Here is a 13,588-nt window from a genome sequence, read left to right on the forward strand (position 1 = left end):
TTTTGTATTTAATTCCGATGCGATTTCTGTGTTTCATCGTCAATGGGTATGTCCAAGGAATACATTGAACCTGCAGTGGTGTATCGCAAACTAATACTGGTCTCACAGGGAATGCTCAAAGCACAGACTGTAAGAAGAGTCTCTATTCTTGTACGTAAGGCGGCGTTCTGCCTTTTGTATTTAATTCCGACGCGATTTCTGAGTCTTCGTAAATGCGAAGGTATAAGGAATACATTGAACCTGCAGTGGTGCATCGGAAACTAATATTGGTCTCACAGGAAAGGATCAATGCACAGACTCTAAGAAGTCTCACTCTTCTTGCACTTAAGGCAGCATTGTGCCTTTTGTATTTATTTCCGATGCCATCTCTGTGTTTCATCGTCAATGTGAAGGTCCAAGGAAAACACTGACCCTGCAGTGGTGTATCGGAGACTAATATTGGTCTCACAGGAAACGATCAAAGCACAGACTCTAAGAAGTATCACTCTTCTTGCACTTAAGGCGGCATTGTGCCTTTCGTATTTAATTCTTGTCTAATTTCAGTGTTTCATCGTCAATGTGTATGTCCAAGGAATACATTGAACCTGCAGTGGTGTATCGGAAACTAATACTGGTCTCACAGGGAATGCTCAAAACACCGACTGTAAGAAGAGTCTCTATTCTTGTACTTAAGGCTGCATTCTTCCTTTTGTATTTAATTCCGACGCGATTTCTGAGTATTCGTAAATGCGAAGGTATAAGGAATACATTGAACCTGCAGTGGTGCATCGAAAACTAATATTGGTCTCACAGGAAAGGATCAAAGCACAGACTCTAAGAAGTCTCACTCTTCTTGCACTTAAGGCAGCATTGTGCCTTGTATTTAATTCCGATGCGATTTCTGTGTTTCATCGTCAATGTGAAGGTACAAGGAATACATTGAACCTGCAGTGGTGCATCGGAAAATAATACTGGTCTCTCAGGAAAGGATCAAATCACAGACTCTAAGAAGTGTCACTCTTCTTGCACTTAAGGCGGCATTGTGCCTTTTGTACTTAATTCCGATGCGATTTCTGTGTTTCATCGTCAACGAGAAGGTCCAAGGAATACATAGAACCTGCAGTGGTGTATCGGGAACTAATACTGGTCTCACAGGAAAGGATCAAAGCACAGACTCTAAGAAGTCTCAGTCTTCTTGCACTTAAGGCATCATTGTGCCTTTTGTATTTAATTCCGATGCGATTTCAGTGTTTCATCGTCAATGTGAAGGTCCAAGCAATACATTGAACCTGCAGTGGTGTATCGGAAGCTAATACTGGTCTCACAGGAAAGGATCAAAGCACAGACTATAAGAAGTCTTACTCTTCTTGCATTTAAGTCGACATTGAGCCCTTTGTATTTAATTCCGATGCGATTTCTGTGTTTCATCGTCAATCTGAAGGTCCAAGGAATGCATTGAACCTGCAGTGGTGTATCGCAAACTAATACTGGTCTCACAGGGAGTGCTCAAAACACCGACTGCAAGAAGAGTCTTTATTCTTGTACTTATGGAGGCATTGTGCTTATTGTATTTAATTCCGATGCGATTTCTGTGTTTCATCGTCAATGTGAAGGTCCAAAGGAATAACTTGAAATTGCAGTGGTGTATCGGAAACTAATATTGGTCTCACAGGAAAGGATCAAAGCACAGACTATAAGAAGTCTCACTCTTCTTGCACTTAAGGCGGCATTGAGCCTTTTTTATTTAATTCCGATCTAATTTCAGTGTTTCATCGTCAATGTGTATGTCGAAGGAATACATTGAACCTGCAGTGGTGTATCGCAAACTTATACTGGTCTCACAGGGAGTGTTCAAAACACCGACTGTAAGAAGAGTCTCTATTCTTGTACTTATGGAGGCAATGTGCCTTTTGTATTTAATTCCGATGCGATTTCTGTGTTTCATCGTCAATGTGAAGGTCCAAGGAATACATTGAACCAGCAGTGGTGTATCGGAAACTAATACTGGTCTCACAGGAAAGGATCAATGCACAGACTCTAAGAAGTCTCACTCTCCTTGCACTTAAGGCAGCATTGTCCCTTTTGTATTTAATTCCGATGCGATTTCTGTGTTTCATCGTCAATGTGAAGGTCCAAGGAAAACATTGAACCTGCAGTGGTGTATCGGAAACTAATACTGGTCTCAGAGGAAAGGATCAAAGCACAGACTCTAAGAAGTCTCACTCTTCTTGCACTTAAGGCGGCATTGAGCCTTTTTATTTAATTCCGATCTAACTTCAGTGTTTCATCGTCAGTGTGTATGTCCAAGGAATACATTGAACCTGCAGTGGTGTATCGCAAACTATTACTGGTCTCACAGGGAGTGCTCAAAACACCGACTGTAAGAAGAGTCTCTATTCTTGTACTTATGGAGGCATTGTGCCTTTTGTATATAATTCCGATGCGATATCTGTGTTTCATCATCAATGTGAAGGTCCAAGGAATACATAGAACCTGCAGTGGTGTATCGGAAACTAATACTGGTCTCAGAGGAAAGGATCAATGCACATACTCTAAGAAGTCTCACTCTTCTTGCACTTATGGCGGCATTGTGCCTGTTGTATTTATCTCCGATGTGGTTTGTGTGTTTCATCGTCAATTTGAAGGTCCAAGGAATACATTGAACCTGCAGTGGTGTATCGGAAACTAATACTGGTCTCACAGGAAAGGATCAAAGCACAGACTCTAAGAAGTCTCACTCTTCTTGCACTTAAGGCGGTATTGGGCCTTTTTTATTTAATTCCGATCTAATTTCGGTGTTTCATCGTCAATGTGTATGTCCAAGGAATACATTGAACCTGCAGTGGTGTATCGCAAACTAACACTGGTCTCACAGGGAGTGCTCAAAACTCCGACTGTAAGAAGAGTCTCTATTCTTGTACTTATGGAGGCATTGTGCCTTTTGTATTTAATTCCGATGCGATTTCTGTGTTTCATCGTCAATGTGAAGGTCCTAGGAATACATTGAACCTGCAGTGGTGTATCTGAAAGTATTACTGGTCTCACAGGAAAGGATCAATGCATAGACTGTATGAAGTCTCCCTCTTCTTGCACTGAAGTCGGCATTGTGCCTTTTGTATTTAATTCCGATGCGATTTCTGTGTTTCATCGTCAATGTGAAGGTCCAAGGAATACATTGAACCTGCAGTGGTGTATCGGAAACTAATACTGGTATCACAGGAAAGGATCAATGCACAGACTCTAAGAAGTCTCACTCTTCTTGCACTTAAGGCGGCATTGATTTTTTTTTATTTAATTCCGATCTAATTTCAGTGTTTCATCGACAATGTGTATGTCCAAGGAATACATTGAACCTGCAGTGGTGTATCGCAAACTAATACTGGTCTCACAGGGAGTGCTCAAAACACCGACTGTAAGAAGAGTCTCTATTCTTGTACTTATGGGGGCATTGTGCCTTTTGTATTTAATTCCGATTCGATTTCTGTGTTTCATCGTCTATGTGAAGGTCCAAGGAATACATTGAACCTGCAGTGGTGTATCGGAAGCTAATACTGGCCTCACAGGAAAGGATCAAAGCACAGACTCTAAGAAGTCTCACTGTTCTTGCACTTAAGGCGGCATTGAGCGTTTTTTATTTAATTCCGATCTAAATTCAGTGTTTCATCGTCAATGTGTATGTCCAAGGAATACATTGAACCTGCAGAGGTGTATCACAAACTAATACTGGTCTCCAGGGAGTGCTCAAAACACCGACTGTAAGAAGAGTCTCTATTCTTGTACTTATGGAGGCATTGTGCCTTTTGTATTTAATTCCGATGCGATTTCTGTGTTTTATCGTCAATGTGAAGGTCCGAGGAATACATTGAACCTGCAGTGGTGTATCTGAAACTAATACTGGTCTCACAGGAAAGGATCAATGCACACACTCTAAGAAGTCTCACTCTTCTTGCACTTAAGTCGGCAATGTGTCTTTTGTATTTAATTCCGATGCGAATTCTGTATTTCATCGGTAATGTGAAGGTCCAAGGAATACATTGAACCTGCAGTGGTGTATCGAAAACTAATACTGGTCTCACAGGAAAGGATCAAAGCACAGACTCTAAGAAGTCTCACTCTTCTTGCACTTAAGGCGGCATTGAGCCTTTTTTATTTAATTCCGATCTAATTTCAGTGTTTCATCGTCAATGTGTATGTCCAAGGAATACATTGAACCTGCAGTGGTGCATCGCAACCTAATACTGGTCTCACAGGGAGTGCTCAAAACACCGACTGTAAGAAGAGTCTCTATTCTTGTACTTATGGGTGCATTGTGCCTTTTGTATTTAATTCCGATGCGATTTCTGTGTTTCATCGTCTATGTGAAGGTCCAAGGAATACGTAGAACCTGCAGTGGTGTATCGGAAACTAATAATGGTCTCACATGAAAGGATCAATGCAGAGACTCTGAGAAGTCTCACTCTTCTTGCACTTAAGTCGGCATTGTGCCTTTTGTATTTAAATCCGATGCGATTTCTGTGTTTCATCGACAATGTGAAGGTCCAAGGAATACATTGAACCAGCAGTGGTGTATCGGAAACAAATACTGGTCTCACAGGAAAGGATCAAAGCACAGTCTCTAAGAAGTCTCACTCTTCTTGCACTTAAGGCGGCATTGAGCCTTTCTTATTTAATTCCGTTCTAATATCAGTGTTTCATCGTCAATGTGTATATCGAAGGAATACATTGAACCTGCAGTGGTGTGTCGGAAAGTAATACTGGTCTCTCAGGGAATGCTCAAAGCACCGACTCTAAGAAGAGTCTCTGTTCTTGTACTTAAGGTGACAGTGTGCCTTTTGTATTTAATTCCGACGCGATTTCTGAGTTTCGTCGTCAATGTGAAGGACCAAGGAATACATTGAACCTGCAGTGGTGAATCGCAATTTAATTCTGGTCTCACAGGCATTGCTCAAAACACCGACTGTAAGAAGAGTCTCTATTCTTGTAAGTAAGGCGGCATTGTGCATTTTGTATTTAATTCCGATGCTATTTCTGTGCTTCATCGTCAATGTGAAGGTCCAAGGAATACATTGAACCTGCAGTGGTGTATCGGAAACTATTACTGGTCCCACAGGAAAGGATCAATGCACAGACTCTAAGAAGTCTCAATCTTCTTGCACTTAAGGCAGCATTGTGCCTTTTGTATTTAATTCCGATGCGATTTCTGTGTTTCATCGTCAATGTGAAGGTCCAAGGAAAACATTGAACCTGCAGTGGTGTATCGGAAACTAATATTGGTCTCACAGGAAAGGATCAAAGCACAGACTCTAAGAAGTCTCACTCTTCTTGCACTTAAGGCGGCATTGAGACTTTTTTATTTAAATCCGATCTAATTTCAGTGTTTCATCGTCAATGTGTATGTCCAAGGAATACATTGAACCTGCAGTGGTGTATCGGAAACTAATACTGCTCTCACAGGGAGTGCTCTAAACACCAACTGTAAAAAGAGTCTCTATTCTTGTACTTATGGAGGCATTGTGCCTTTTGTATTTAATTCCGATGCGATTTCTGTGTTTCATCGTCAATGTGAAGGTCCAAGGAATACATTGAACCTGCATTGGAGTATCGGAAACTAATACTGGTCTCACAGGCTCACAGGAAAGGATCAATGCACAGACTCTAAGATGTCTCACTCTTCTCGCTATTAAGGCGGCATTGTGCCTTTTGTATTTAATTCCGATGCGATTTCTGTGTTTCATCGTCAATGTGAAGGTCCAAGGAACACATTGAACCTGCAGTGGTGTATCGGAAACTAATACTGGTATCACAGGGACGGATCAAAGCACAGACTCTAAGAAGTCTCACCCTTCCTGCACTTAAGGCGGCATTGTGCCTCTTGTATTTAATTCCGATCTAATTTCAGTGTTTCATCGTCAATGTGTATGACCAAGGAATACATTGAACCTGCAGTGGTGTATCGCAAACTAATACTGGTCTCACAGGGAATGCTCAAAACACCGACAGTAAGAAGAGTCTCTATTCTTGTACGGAAGGCGGCATTGTGCCTTTTGTATTTAATTCCGATGCGATTTCTGTGTTTCATCGTCAATGGGTATGTCCAAGGAATACAATGAACCTGCAGTGGTGTATCGCAAACTAATACTGGTCTCACAGGGAATGCTCAAAGCACAGACTGTAAGAAGAGTCTCTATTCTTGTACGTAAGGCGGCATTCTGCCTTTTGTATTTAATTCCGATGCTATTTCTGTGCTTCATCGTCAATGTGAAGGTCCAAGGAATACATTGAACCTGCAGTGGTGTATCGGAAACTATTACTGGTCCCACAGGAAAGGATCAATGCACAGACTCTAAGAAGTCTCAATCTTCTTGCACTTAAGGCAGCATTGTGCCTTTTGTATTTAATTCCGATGCGATTTCTGTGTTTCATCGTCAATGTGAAGGTCCAAGGAAAACATTGAACCTGCAGTGGTGTATCGGAAACTAATATTGGTCTCACAGGAAAGGATCGAAGCACAGACTCTAAGAAGTCTCACTCTTCTTGCACTTAAGGCGGCATTGAGACTATTTTATTTAAATCCGATCTAATTTCAGTGTTTCATCGTCAATGTGTATGTCCAAGGAATACATTGAACCTGCAGTGGTGTATCGGAAACTAATACTGCTCTCACAGGGAGTGCTCTAAACACCAACTGTAAAAAGAGTCTCTATTCTTGTACTTATGGAGGCATTGTGCCTTTTGTATTTAATTCCGATGCGATTTCTGTGTTTCATCGTCAATGTGAAGGTCCAAGGAATACATTGAACCTGCAGTGGTGCATCGGAAACTAATATTGGTCTCACAGGAAAGGATCAAAGCACAGACTCTAAGAAGTCTCACTCTTCTTGCACTTAAGGCAGCATTGTGCCTTTTGTATTTAATTCCGATGCGTTCTCTGTGTTTCATCGTCAATGTGAAGGTCCAAGGAAAACACTGACCCTGCAGTGGTGTATCGGAGACTAATATTGGTCTCACAGGAAACGATCAAAACACAGACTCTAAGAAGTCTCACTCTTCTTGCACTTAAGGCGGCATTGTGCCTTTCGTATTTAATTCCGGTCTAATTTCAGTGTTTCATCGTCAATGTGTATGTCCAAGGAATACATTGAACCTGCAGTGGTGTATCGGAAACTAATACTGGTCTCACAGGGAATGCTCAAAACACCGACAGTAAGAAGAGTCTCTATTCTTGTACTTAAGGCTGCATTCTGCCTTTTGTATTTAATTCCGACGCGATATCTGAGTCTTCGTAAATGCGAAGGTATAAGGAATACATTGAACCTGCAGTGGTGCATCGGAAACTATGATTGGTCTCACAGGAAAGGATCAAAGCACAGACTCTAAGAAGTCTCACTCTTCTTGCACTTAAGGCAGCATTGTGCCTTGTATTTAATTCCGATGCGATTTCTGTGTTTCATCGTCAATGTGAAGGTACAAGGAATACATTGAACCTGCAGTGGTGCATCGGAAAATATTACTGGTCTCTCAGGAAAGGATCAAATCACAGACTCTAAGAAGTGTCACTCTTCTTGCACTTAAGGCGGCATTGTGCCTTTTGTACTTAATTCCGATGCGATTTCTGTGTTTCATCGTCAACGTGAAGGTCCAAGGAATACATAGAACCTGCAGTGGTGTATCGGAAACTAATACTGGTCTCACAGGAAAGGATCAAAGCACAGACTCTAAGAAGTCTCAGTCTTCTTGCACTTAAGGCATCATTGTGCCTTTTGTATTTAATTCCGATGCGTTTTCAGTGTTTCATCGACAATGTGAAGGTCCAAGCAATACATTGAACCTGCAGTGGTGTATCGGAAGCTAATACTGGTCTCACAGGAAAGGATCAAAGCACCGACTATAAGAAGTCTTACTCTTCTTGCACTTAAGTCGGCATTGAGCCTTTTGCATTTAATTCCGATGCGATTTCTGTGTTTCATCGTCAATCTGAAGGTCCAAGGAATGCATTGAACCTGCAGTGGTGTATCGCAAACTAATACTGGTCTCACAGGGAGTGCTCAAAACACCGACTGCAAGAAGAGTCTTTATTCTTGTATTTATGGAGGCATTGTGCTTATTGTATTTAATTCCGATGCGATTTCTGTGTTTCATCGTCAATGTGAAGGTCCAAAGGAATAACTTGAAATTGCAGTGGTGTATCGGAAACTAATATTGGTCTCACAGGAAAGGATCAAAGCACAGACTATAAGAAGTCTCACTCTTCTTGCACTTAAGGCGGCATTGAGCCTTTTTTATTTAATTCCGATCTAATTTCAGTGTTTCATCGTCAATGTGTATGTCGAAGGAATACATTGAACCTGCAGTGGTGTATCGCAAACTTATACTGGTCTCACAGGGAGTGTTCAAAACACCGACTGTAAGAAGAGTCTCTATTCTTGTACTTATGGAGGCAATGTGCCTTTTGTATTTAATTCCGATGCGATTTCTGTGTTTCATCGTCAATGTGAAGGTCCAAGGAATACATTGAACCAGCAGTGGTGTATCGGAAACTAATACTGGTCTCACAGGAAAGGATCAATGCACAGACTCTAAGAAGTCTCACTCTCCTTGCACTCAAGGCAGCATTGTGCCTTTTGTATTTAATTCCGATGCGATTTCTGTGTTTCATCGTCAATGTGAAGGTCCAAGGAAAACATTGAACCTGCAGTGGTGTATCGGAAACTAACACTGGTCTCAGAGGAAAGGATCAAAGCACAGACTCTAAGAAGTCTCACTCTTCTTGCACTTAAGGCGGCATTGAGCCTTTTTATTTAATTCCGATCTAACTTCAGTGTTTGATCGTCAATGTGTATGTCCAAGGAATACATTGAACCTGCAGTGGTGTATCGCAAACTATTACTGGTCTCACAGGGAGTGCTCAAAACACCGACTGTAAGAAGAGTCTCTATTCTTGTACTTATGGAGGCATTGTGCCTTTTGTATATAATTCCGATGCGATATCTGTGTTTCATCGTCAATGTGAAGGTCCAAGGAATACATAGAACCTGCAGTGGTGTATCGGAAACTAATACTGGTCTCACAGGAAAGAATAAATGCACATACTCTAAGAAGTCCCACTCTTCTTGCACTTATGGCGGCATTGTGCCTGTTGTATTTATCTGCGATGTGATTTCTGTGTTTCATCGTCAATTTGAAGGTCCAAGGAATACATTGAACCTGCAGTGGTGTATCGGAAACTAATACTGGTCTCACAGGATAGGATCAAAGCACAGACTCTAAGAAGTCTCACTCTTCTTGCACTTAAGGCGGCTTTGAGACTTTTTTATTTAAATCCGATCTAATTTCAGTGTTTTATCGTCAATGTGTACGTCCAAGGAATACATTGAACCTGCAGTGGTGTATCGGAAACAAATACTGGTCTCACAGGAAAGGATCAAAGCACAGACTCTAAGAAGTCTCACTCATCTTGCACTTAAGGCGGCATTGGGCCTTTTTTATTTAATTCCGATCTAATTTCGGTGTTTCATCGTCAATGTGTATGTCCAAGGAATACATTGAACCTGCAGTGGTGTATCGCAAACTAATACTGGTCTCACAGGGAGTGCTCAAAACTCCGACTGTAAGAAGAGTCTCTATTCTTGTACTTATGGAGGCATTGTGCCTTTTGTATTTAATTCCGATGCGATTTCTGTGTTTCATCGTCAATGTGAAGGTCCAAGGAATACATTGAACCTGCAGTGGTGTATCTGAAAGTAATACTGGTCTCACAGGAAAGGATCAATGCACAGACTCTAAGAAGTCTCCCTCTTCTTGCACTTAAGTCGGCATTGTGCCTTTTGTATTTAATTCCGATGCGATTTCTGTGTTTCATCGTCAATGTGAAGGTCCAAGGAATACATTGAACCTGCAGTGGTGTATCGGAAACTAATACTGGTATCACAGGAAAGGATCAATGCACATACTCTAAGAAGTCTCACTCTTCTTGCACTAAGTCCTCATTGTGCCTTTTGTATTTAATTCCGATGCGATTTCTGTGTTTCATCCTCAATGTGAAGGTCCAAGGAATAATTTGAACATGCAGTGGTGTATCGAAAACTAATACTGGTCTCACAGGAAAGGATCAAAGCACAGACTCTAAGAAGTCTCACTCTTCTTGCACTTAAGGCGGCATTGAGCCTTTTTTATTTAATTCCGATCTAATTTCAGTGTTTCATCGTCAATGTGTATGTCCAAGGAATACATTGAACCTGCAGTGGTGCATCGCAACCTAAACTGGTCTCACAGGGAGTGCTCAAAACACCGACTGTAAGAAGAGTCTCTATTCTTGTACTTATGGGGGCATTGTGCCTTTTGTATTTAATTCCGATGCGATTTCTGTGTTTCATCGTCTATGTGAAGGTCCAAGGAATACGTAGAACCTGCAGTGGTGTATCGGAAACTAATAATGGTCTCACATGAAAGGATCAATGCACAGACTCTGAGAAGTCTCACTCTTCTTGCACTTAAGTCGGCATTGTGCCTTTTGTATTTAAATCCGATGCGATTTCTGTGTTTCATCGTCAATGTGAAGGTCCAAGGAATACATTGAACCTGCAGTGGTGTATCGGAAACAAATACTGGTCTCACAGGAAAGGATCAAAGCACAGTCTCTAAGAAGTCTCAATCTTCTTGCACTTAAGGCGGCATTGAGCCTTTCTTATTTAATTCCGTTCTAATATCAGTGTTTCATCGTCAATGTGTATATCGAAGGAATACATTGAACCTGCAGTGGTGTGTCGGAAAGTAATACTGGTCTCTCAGGGAATGCTCAAAGCACCGACTGTAAGAAGAGTCTCTGTTCTTGTACTTAAGGTGACAGTGTGCCTTTTGTATTTAATTCCGACGCGATTTCTGAGTTTCGTCGTCAATGTGAAGGTCCAAGGAATACATTGAACCTGCAGTGGTGAATCGCAATTTAATTCTGGTCTCACAGGCATTGCTCAAAACACCGACTGTAAGAAGAGTCTCTATTCTTGTAAGTAAGGCGGCATTGTGCCTTTTGTATTTAATTCCGATGCTATTTCTGTGCTTCATCGTCAATGTGAAGGTCCAAGGAATACATTGAACCTGCAGTGGTGTATCGGAAACTATTACTGGTCCCACAGGAAAGGATCAATGCACAGACTCTAAGAAGTCTCAATCTTCTTGCACTTAAGGCAGCATTGTGCCTTTTGTATTTAATTCCGATGCGATTTCTGTGTTTCATCGTCAATGTGAAGGTCCAAGGAAAACATTGAACCTGCAGTGGTGTATCGGAAACTAATATTGGTCTCACAGGAAAGGATCAAAGCACAGACTCTAAGAAGTCTCACTCTTCTTGCACTTAAGGCGGCATTGAGACTTTTTTATTTAAATCCGATCTAATTTCAGTGTTTCATCGTCAATGTGTATGTCCAAGGAATACATTGAACCTGCAGTGGTGTATCGGAAACTAATACTGCTCTCACAGGGAGTGCTCTAAACACCAACTGTAAAAAGAGTCTCTATTCTTGTACTTATGGAGGCATTGTGCCTTTTGTATTTAATTCCGATGCGATTTCTGTGTTTCATCGTCAATGTGAAGGTCCAAGGAATACATTGAACCTGCATTGGAGTATCGGAAACTAATACTGGTCTCACAGGCTCACAGGAAAGGATCAATGCACAGACTCTAAGATGTCTCACTCTTCTCGCACTTAAGGCGGCATTGTGCCTTTTGTATTTAATTCCGATGCGATTTCTGTGTTTCATCGTCAATGTGAAGGTCCAAGGAACACATTGAACCTGCAGTGGTGTATCGGAAACTAATACTGGTATCACAGGGACGGATCAAAGCACAGACTCTAAGAAGTCTCACCCTTCCTGCACTTAAGGCGGCATTGTGCCTCTTGTATTTAATTCCGATCTAATTTCAGTGTTTCATCGTCAATGTGTATGACCAAGGAATACATTGAACCTGCAGTGGTGTATCGCAAACTAATACTGGTCTCACAGGGAATGCTCAAAGCACAGGCTGCAAGAAGAGTCTCTATTCTTGTACGTAAGGCGGCATTCTGCCTTTTGTATTTAATTCCGAAGCGATTTCTGAGTCTTCGTAAATGCGAAGGTATAAGGAATACATTGAACCTGCAGTGGTGCATCGGAAACTAATATTGGTCTCACAGGAAAGGATCAATGCACAGACTCTAAGAAGTCTCACTCTTCTTGCACTTAAGGCAGCATTGTGCCTTTTGTATTTAATTCCGATGCGATCTCTGTGTTTCATCGTCAATGTGAAGGTCCAAGGAAAACACTGAACCTGCAGTGGTGTATCGCAGACTAATATTGGTCTCACAGGAAAGGATCAAAGCACAGACTCCTAGAAGTCTCACTCTTCTTGCACTTATGGCAGCATTGTGCCTTATATTTAATTCCGATGCGATTTCTGTGTTTCATCGTCAATGTGAAGGTACAAGGAATACATTGAACCTGCAGTGGTGCATCGGAAAATAATACTGGTCTCTCAGGAAAGGATCAAATCACAGACTCTAAGAAGAGTCACTCTCCTTGCACTTAAGGCGGCATTGTGCCTTTTGTACTTAATTCCGATGCGATTTCTGTGTTTCATCGTCAACGTGAAGGTCCAAGGAATACATAGAAACTGCAGTGGTGCAACGGAAACTAATATTGGTCTCACAGGAAAGGATCAAAGCACAGACTCTAAGAAGTCTCACTCTTCTTGCACTTAAGGCAGCATTGTGCCTTTTGTATTTAATTCCGATGCGTTCTCTGTGTTTCATCGTCAATGTGAAGGTCCAAGGAAAACACTGACCCTGCAGTGGTGTATCGGAGACTAATATTGGTCTCACAGGAAACGATCAAAACACAGACTCTAAGAAGTCTCACTCTTCTTGCACTTAAGGCGGCATTGTGCCTTTCGTATTTAATTCCGGTCTAATTTCAGTGTTTCATCGTCAATGTGTATGTCCAAGGAATACATTGAACCTGCAGTGGTGTATCGGAAACTAATACTGGTCTCACAGGGAATGCTCAAAACACCGACTGTAAGAAGAGTCTCTATTCTTGTACTTAAGGCTGCATTCTGCCTTTTGTATTTAATTCCGACGCGATTTCTGAGTCTTCGTAAATGCGAAGGTATAAGGAATACATTGAACCTGCAGTGGTGCATCGGAAACTAATATTGGTCTCACAGGAAAGGATCAAAGCACAGACTCTAAGAAGTCTCACTCTTCTTGCACTTAAGGCAGCATTGTGCCTTGTATTTAATTCCAATGCGATTTCTGTGTTTCATCGTCAATGTGAAGGTACGAGGAATACATTGAACCTGCAGTGGTGCATCGGAAAATAATACTGGTCTCTCAGGAAAGGATCAAATCACAGACTCTAAGAAGTGTCACTCTTCTTGCACTTAAGGCGGCATTGTGCCTTTTGTACTTAATTCCGATGCGATTTCTGTGTTTCATCGTCAACGTGAAGGTCCAAGGAATACATAGAACCCGCAGTGGTGTATCGGAAACTAATACTGGTCTCACAGGAAAGGATCAAAGCACAGACTCTAAGAAGTCTCAGTCTTCTTGCACTTAAGACATCATTGTGCCGTTTG

The sequence above is a fragment of the Schistocerca americana genome, chromosome 7, assembly GCF_021461395.2.
Source record: "Schistocerca americana isolate TAMUIC-IGC-003095 chromosome 7, iqSchAmer2.1, whole genome shotgun sequence".
NCBI lineage: Eukaryota > Metazoa > Arthropoda > Insecta > Orthoptera > Acrididae > Schistocerca > Schistocerca americana.